This window comes from Ursus maritimus, unplaced genomic scaffold, assembly GCF_017311325.1.
Source record: "Ursus maritimus isolate PB19 unplaced genomic scaffold, ASM1731132v1 scaffold_3, whole genome shotgun sequence".
NCBI lineage: Eukaryota > Metazoa > Chordata > Mammalia > Carnivora > Ursidae > Ursus > Ursus maritimus.
Window position 1 is genome coordinate 70,240,868 of NW_024425563.1, and position 9,108 is coordinate 70,249,975.

Here is a 9,108-nt window from a genome sequence, read left to right on the forward strand (position 1 = left end):
CCCCCCCCCCCCCCCCCCCCCGCCGCTGGACTCGCGAGCCTTTGCCCGGGCTACCCCAGCCCGGACCCCTGCTCGACCCCCGCTCCCACATGCGAAAAACTCGCGAGGGGGAGCGCCCTTCCTCGGGGACGAACGCTCCCCTGGTGACGGCCTGGCTGAGGAGCTGGGAGAGAGGGGGAGTGCCAGGGGCGCCGGCAGGATTCCGCCCACTGTGCGTCCCTTACTCAGTGGTCACTTTTAAAACATTTTGAGATTTTTCAAGTTACAAAAATAATATATACCCAACGGCGAAGTTGGTGACCGATGAAAAGCCCAAAGGAAAAGACTGGGGTGGGGCGGAGAGGAAAAGACCCACCGGACGTTAGTTTTCCAACCTAGATCGACTACTCCAGTCGAAAAATTGGAAGATCAGCCAGCAGCTCTCATTACTTCTTTAGCTCAAAGTCCCTCCCATTTCCCCACACCGGCCCTCCCAATCTCTGTCTCAGCCTTCAAGGCCCACCTCTCAACGCCGCCCAAATAGCTTTTCTGGTCTCTTTGTTCCCTCCACAGCGGTTAGGAGTATCCAATCATAATTTACTCCTCCCCTTCCACTACTCCTTGGATCTCCTTCTTAGCAATGCTGTCCTGAAAGGAGCGTAGGCTTTGGAACCTGGGTTGGGGACAAAAACCAGTATACACTTCCTAGCTTGAATGACCTTGAACAAGTTACCTATCCTCCCTCAGCTTACCTGGAGGTTTTGGAAGGGCTGTTAATATATGCGAGTCAATATATGTGACTGCCTCTGACATAGTAAAATATCCTTAATTAATGGTAGTTTTTTTCCTCTCCTCTTAGCTCCTTTATGTACTCTGCATGATATTTTAGTAATTTATGCACCACTTCTTTGTTCACCTCATACTCTAGATTCCTTGATGGCAGAGACTGTCTTGCTTATCTTGGCATTACTAAAATGACTAGCATAGTGTTTTGCACCCCATAAACACTTGTTAGATTGAATTGAGTCATTTTAGTAATTTTCGTCTCTTCCCTCAATACTTCGTTTTTTCTCCTCACCCTCTTACTCTCAAATCCATTTCTGCGTGAGCTACACATGTTAATGCCTCAGGTTGATTACTCAGGCTGATCATGTTTCTCTGTTTTGAGCTAGGCTGGACTCAAACTAGCAGGTGTGAACTAAAATAAGCTATGAGTTCAATCACAGAGTGGTGCTAGTGAAAATACAGTTGAAAAATGAAAAGACTAAAAATCTAAAGTCTACCACTACCTGAAGACTAGGCTTAAATAGCTCAGATTTATAAATTCTTAGATTTTAAAAAAGACTTTTTATTCTCAAACTCCACAATGCATACATATTTGTGCCAGTTGTAACACCCAGGTATACACTGACCTGTTGTCTTAACCTGAATTTGGCAATAGATGAGATTAGACATTTTATCATAGGAATAAAAGAATTAAGCCAGTAAAAGAAGTGATTTATTTAGTCACCCACCAAGCTAAGAGTCAAAGTAGGACTACTATCAGGTGTTCTTAATATTGCAGTGATTTAAATACTGTCTGAATTAAGGGATTGTGTTTCTAGATCCTGATTGCCAAAAGGAAGAAGCCCTAAGTTATCTGACAAGATATTTGTTTGTTAATAGATACTGTTTTCTCAATGACTAAGGAAGTCAGCTGTTTGTTCCCGTATGTGCTAAAAATGTTCAAAAACCTTCTAAAGCAACAAGATTATTTCAACCTTTCCCTTCACCAAGATGGACCAATTATAGACACCTGTTTTATATATAATAGATGTTCAATAAATATTGAAAGTTAAATGTGTGTTGACTTCTGTTAGAAGGGCGTGTGGCACTTGTGCTCTGATGCCTCCTTATAGCACCTATTCATGTCATTCATTCACTCATTCATTTCCTGAAAAGATACTTGAGCAAAGACTTGAAAGAGATGAGAGAATGAGCCACGTGGATAAGCAAGGGTATATAGCAAGTCTAAAGGCCCTGAAGCCAGAATATGACTGTCATGTTAAAGAAAAAGCAGGACATAAAGGTGGCTAGAGTACAGTGAGGAAGGAGAATAGTAGGAGATGAAGTCAGAGAAGTAATAGGAGGCCAGATCCTACAGAGTTTTGAAGGTCATTAGAAGGACTTTGGCTTTTACTCTTAGTGAGACAGGGAGCCATTGAAGAATGTTGAGCAGATGAGTGACATGATCTGGCTTATGTTGTTAAAGGATATCTAGTGCTAAGAGGATAGGCTGTGGGGGATCAGTCTGGATGCTATTGCAATAACCCAGACAAGAGATAACAGGAGTTTGGACCATGGTAGTGGTAGTGAATCAGAGTCTGTATATATCTTGCACATGAAACTAATTATGCCACAGTAGTTGTATGTTGTATGCAAAGTTTGAGACAGAGAAGAGTCAAGATTGAGTCCGATGTTTTTGGCCTGAGCGGTTGGTGGAGTTGCCGGTAACTGAGGTGGGGAAGAGCAAATTTGGAGGAGACCAAGAGTTCAATTTTGGACATAAGTTAGAGGCACATATTAGGTATCCAAGAATTGATGTCACATAGACCCTCTGAGTCTGGCGTTCAGGAGACATGCCCAAGCAAGAAATATAAATTTGAGAATAGCATATAGATGGTATTTTAAGTTAAGGGCTTGGATAAGATCATCTAGGGCCATGTTTGTCCAATACAGCAGCCATTTAGCCACATGTGGTTATTGAGCATGTGAAATACAGCTGGTCTGAATTGAGGTATGCTGTAAGTGTAACAGTGGTTTTCAAAGACTTAGAATTAAAACAAAAGAACTTAAAATATCTCATTAATATTAATGGTGAGTGTCCACTGTAAAAAAAAGTGCCTTGCATAGTTACTACTGCATCTCCTTTAGACAAAGTCACTCTTTCTGAATTAAAAACAGTCCTGGAGAGCTTCATAAGTCAAAGCCAAGTACAGAAATTGGAGGTTAAGATTGATCCATCAGTCATGGATGGAATGACTGTCTGTACTGAAGAGAAATATGTTGATGTTTCTACAAAAACCAAGATTCCGAAGCCAAGCAGGGTTATGTGAGAGATTTTCTGAAAGTGCTGATTTTTTCTCAGTGAAAATTCTTAAACTTAGAGCAACAACAATAAAATGTTTCCTGAAAGAAAAATAAAATAATAATTTAATACCTCATATTAATATAAAAATATATTTCATACTGATTATATGTTGAAATACTATTTGAGGTATACTGGGTTAAATAATATATATGTGAATTTCACCAGTCTCTTTTTACTTTTTTTGTTAATGTACCTACTGGAAAATTCCAAACTACATATGTGGTTTGCATTTGTGGCTCACATTATTTTCCTATTGAACCTTGCTGCTCTGGGGAGCAAGTTTAGATAAAGAAGTGATACAGTGACTGGGTCTCAGAGCACTCCAACTCTAAAAGGGAAGGGAAGGAGAGAGGAATCAGCAAATGAGACAGTACAGTGGCTAATGGAAGGAAGGAAAATTTTCCTCTACTCTTCAAAGGTTCTTCTGAATGGCCTAAGAATTAAATTGACATAAACAGATGAACAGGAGAGAATTGCATTTAATTTTGCCTCTACAGGAGCCCCATGTACGTGGGAGGTTCAAAGACAGAAAGTAAAATGAGGTACATATACCATTCTGAGCTAAGGAATGGGATGTGGCATAGAGCGTCAAAGAGGAGGAGGGCAATTTACAAGGCAGTAAAAAAAGTTGTTTACTGATCAGATGTTTGCCCTGCCATACAGATAAGTCATTCAGGTGAAATTTATATCTTTGACTAACTCAAATTCTGGGAAAGACCCCCAGTTTAGCCTTTTCCAGGTAGTTAAGGGAGGGGCAAAATATCCTCTTAAGTCTGCAGGGTTTTGATTGCCTTCACAGTGATGAACTGTGGCAACTGCTGCTAATAGGTTAAGTAAAATGAAGCCTGAGAAATGGCCGCTGAATTTAGAAAGGTGAAGGTCACTGGAGGTTTCCATGGAAGTTGGAAGTCAATCATTAACTCTTTCCTACTGAGTGCAAACTCTGCTTCAGTATCCTTCTCAACAAAGAGCCCCTGGAAGTCACTTACAATGGACCAGAATTGAAAAGGGAAATCCTATCTATTTGTCATTACTGATTGGAGTTACATTCTAGTGATTCTCTTGTATAACATCTGTACAACTCATAATTTATAAGCTATGCTTCTTTTAGTGTTGACTTAATAGTAAGAATACTGCACTACACCTGCTTCCCAAGAGGAATTAAAGATTTCTAAAGGTACATTTTCTATTTTCCTTTTAAATACATATCTTCCTCCACCTGTGATGGGTTACATTCCAATAAACTCATCATAAATTGAAAATCCATTTGATACACCTAACCTACCAAACATAATACCTTAGCCTAGCCTACCTTAAACTTGCTCAGAATACTTCGATTAGCCTACAGCGGGACGAAATCATCTCACTCAAAGCCTATTTCATAATAAAAAGTTGACTATCGCATGTAGTTCATTGAATACGACACTGAAGTGAAAATTTACTGAATAATGTATTGAAATGCTATACTGAAAGAATGGTTGTAAGGGTACAAAATAGCTCTAAGTGTCTCGGTTTTTTACCCTCATAATAGACTGGCTGCCTGGGAGCTGTGGGTTGCGGCTGCTGCCCAGCATCACAAGAAGTCTCCTACTGCATGTCACTAAAACAGGAAAAGAAACAAATTCAAAATTCAAAGTACAGTTTCTACTGAATATGTATCACTTTCACATCATTGTAAAGCTGAAAAATTGTAAATTGAGCCATTTTAAATTGGGGATTGTCTGTAGTGAGAGTTCGTATTGGCAAGATAGCAAACTAGTATATGAGGAGTACCTATTGCGATCAGCAAACAAGAGACTGCTCTAATTACAGCTAAATCATATTTTGAGAAGCTTTCTCCATCCCTCCACCACAGTACAGCCATGCCTCGTTTTATTGCTCTTCACAGATATTATGTGTTTTGCGCACTAATTGAAGGTTTGTGGTAACCCTATGCCAAGCAAGTCTATCAGCGCCATTTTTCCAACAGCATTTGCTCACTCGTGTCTTTGTGTCACGTTTTGGTAATTCTTGCAATATTTCAAACTTTTTCATGAATATTATATTTGTTATCGTGATCTATTTTCAGTGATTACGACCTTCCAAAAGCTCAGATGATGGGTAGCATTTTTTAGCAAAAAAGTGTTTTTTAATTATGGTATGAACACTGTTTTTTTAGACATAGTTCTATCACACTTAGCAGACTACAGTATAGTGTAAACACAACTTTTATATACACTGAGAAACCAAAATACATATTTGACTCACTTTATTCTGATATTTGCTTTGTTGTGGTGTTCTGGAACTGAACCGGCAATATCTCCAAGGTACGCCTGTATTTTGTGATTACTGTTTCCATGTTAATTGATCCTTCACAAATTGGTCAGATGAGACCTAGCAGTCACTTCATTTTAGTAGCCAATATATGTCACTAGACCTTGACCTCACAAAAGCTGCAGCAGCAACTGAGGCTATTCTTTAGATTCTGTGTTAAAAAAAAAAAAAAAAAAAAAAAAAAAAGATGGTTCTTCTCTCTGAAATTGGGAGTAAATATCCTAAATTCAGGAGGAGGAACATTACAGTTTGTCTTTAGCCTTTTCTCTTATGGATTAAATAATTTTTCTTTAGCTCTTTCTTGTACGGTCTATTTAAAATATATTTGGTCATCTTAGTTGCCATTCACTGGATCTTTGCCAAATTCTAGTAATTCACTTAAGTTAACCAAGTGATTTGCATTAAATATTTAAACTATGTGTCTCACCACAGCAGAGTTATCTTGTGTTTTCCTATGTGCTTGACTCCTATTTGTATGTTACACATATTTTAATAATAATACTACATGATTGATTTAACCTCATTTTCATTTAAATACAGACACATTTTTCTCTTATAATTCTGATTTTCTTTTAACATGTGGCTTTCTGGAGTTTTTGCCTGAGTCAAGTATCAAATATGCAGTTCAATTATGTCCTTGTTCACAAATCTTTAAAATGTACATAGGCTTTTAGAATTTAAATCCATTCTTTAAGGCACCTCACCTACTGCTGAATTCTGTATTTTGTTATACAAACCATTTAAAAATGAGTCAGATTTAAAATGAGTCAGATTCCCACAAATATCTCACCCATGACTCTTTCCGAACAGGTATCTATCTTTCTCATTTTTCAAAAGTATTCATTATGAAACTAAATACCGAGGATTTTATTGATTATTTCCTTCAATTTTTCCAAGGCTAGAATAATACACTGAGAATGCAGATACAAGATCATATGATAATAAACTGTTATCTTCTTCTGGACCAAACCTGGACCAAAATTATTCAAAGCTTTCATCTATAATTTTTCTGCTAAACCAAATAGCAATTATCCACCTCATTGTTTCACCATTTTGTCCATCCTCACAGCTTTGGTTCTTCCCTAATTAGAAGATAGTCCAGCTACCATTTCCACTAAACATTTCTCGCCATCACTTGCCATTCAAATTGCCTAAACCAATGCTCAAGATCCTCCCTCCAAAAGCAACATTTTCAAACCTCTCTATTCCAGTTAATGACCTTCTTCCAGTCTCCTCAACTTAAAATTTTGGAGACATCTGGTATTCTTCTCTACCTCATCTATCATATCTGTTAGGAACAGTTCCTGTTGTGCTTTCTTTCCCACAGTCTTTTAATTCCTTCTAAATTCTTCCTTTTCCACTGTCAACATGATAGACTAGACCCTCCTTATCCATATTCTGAAAAATTCAGAAGACTCTAAGCTGGTACATTGGCTTCATTCCTTCCCATTGCAACCTGTTCCCCATAATTGTCAGATTCATTTTCTAAGATGCAACTTTCACGAAGTCATTCCATTTATAAAATGACTCCCTACTGCCTGTAAGATGAACCTCAAACTCCTAAATCCGTTATTCAAAGCATTCCATAACTTGCCCCAGTTCTACTACTACTCCTAACTCCAATTCCTCTCCTTCACTAACTCCCCATTTTAGTCAGAAAGGTGTTCAAGGGGCTCCCTATCACATTTCCTGCAATGCCAGAAATCCATATACAATGTTATAGGCTTCATAAGATAAAAATTTATGGTACATTTTGCAAATAAGGTGATTAGGCCCTTGTAATTAAGTTAAACTGAAGAAGACATTAAATGCTAAAACCAAAAATGGCTATTTTTACTTATTAATAGAGATGAAGGGTGTATAATAAAGAAAATAGGAAGAAGCATAGTGATGTATCTCCACATTTTATAGAATAAGAAACAACCTGAGAGGTTAAATAATTTGCCCAACTTTTCATGGTTGGGTAGGAAAAGTCCTACCATGTCCTGGCCCCGGATCCCTGATCTAAGTGTTACTCCATTTTGCCAACCTGCTTCTCCAAACAAAATCAGTCCATACTTACAGAATGTACTAAATAAAACTTAGGACATTTTTAGTTAATATTTCAGGTTTCAAAGATTATTCATGACTTATGAAACTAGTACTTGTTTAAAGTGGCCTAATGAACCTAATGATGTGTTAGAAAAATCTAAGGTGTAACTATTATCAAGATGGAATTAAAAGCCGGTAACCCAAAACATTGCAATTGATTACAGAATAGAATACATAATAATTTCAGATCTTCAAGGATTTTCATATTGCCAAGCAGACAAAGAATATAAACTATACAAGTTTCCAAAAGAGTTGTATCAAGGGTCCATGTAGTTTTTAGAGTCAAGGTGCATTTAGTTTAAACATGAAAATAAATTTTAAATAATTAAATTTTTAGTTTCTCTTCTGTTTCAGCCAAGAGTCTGTGAAAGGCTGCATACCCAGTATGCTTATGATGTCCTTCTTTAGGCAAACTGCTCTGATTGCTATGGCTTGTGTTGGATTTGAGTGAAATCAGCCTGTTTATCCTGGGCTACTTATGTTTGAACTTCTGTGCAGCCTGGGCACAAAGGAGGCTGACCTCCTGTGAGTTAGTGTGGCACAGAATTCCAATTTTGGCACTCCATTTTGAATGGTGGTATATGGACCTATTCACATTCTCTCCCTCTGTAAAGTAAAATGCCTTGTGAACTAAGAGAATTTAGGCATGATTTCAGTTTTCCATGAGACCTGTCATGCCATACTTCCCACTCTCAGAAGTCCCAGAATAACTCTATGTCTCAGAAATAATGTCCTGGGCTACCTTATATCCGAGGATATCCATGCACAAAAACTCCACTGCCAAAGATGATCTGAATATAACTTCTCTTTTCATTTTTAAGGAATCTAAAAACCTACTAAACTATATGCCATTAAAAGATGGGCAAAATAATATAAAATATTTGAACTCTTTCTGTATCTCCAGAATTAATATATATTTTCACATTAATTTTTTCCTTTTTAAAAAAGATTTATTTATTTATTTAGGAGGGGAGGGGAGGGGCAGAGGGAAAGGGAGGGAAAGAATCTTAAGCAGGCTCCATACCAGCGCAGAGGCTGATGCAGGACTGGATCTCATGACCCTGAGATCATGACCTGAGCCGAAATCAAGAGTCAGACCCCTAACAGACCGAGTCACCCAGGCACCCCTTCACATTAATATCTATTCTCTCATCATTCATCCAAGGAACCAGCAACAGAACTGGCCATTGTGAAGGTATGTAAGGTAATTCTGAATGTGTTCATATAGCCCTGTGTATGTGTGTGTGTATGTGTGTACAGCAGTCCATAAAACTTTACTAGAGAGTCTCTTGGAATAAGTTACCAGCCAACAATGATCAAAAACTTCTTTTTCTTTTTTTCTTTTTTAAAAAGATTTTATTTTTAAGTAATCTCTATACCCAAGATGGGGCTCAAACTCACAACCCTGAAATCAAGAATCACAAGCTCCACCAACTGAGCCAGCAGGGTGCTCCACAAACTCCTCTTTATAATCTAATGACTAGAATACCACTTGGAACTCTCTGGCAATGATTTACTAAAAACTACCTAAAGGTTTAAAAGAGCTAATGTATTAGAAGGAGTTGAATCTGACATCAATATTGATAAGCTGAGGT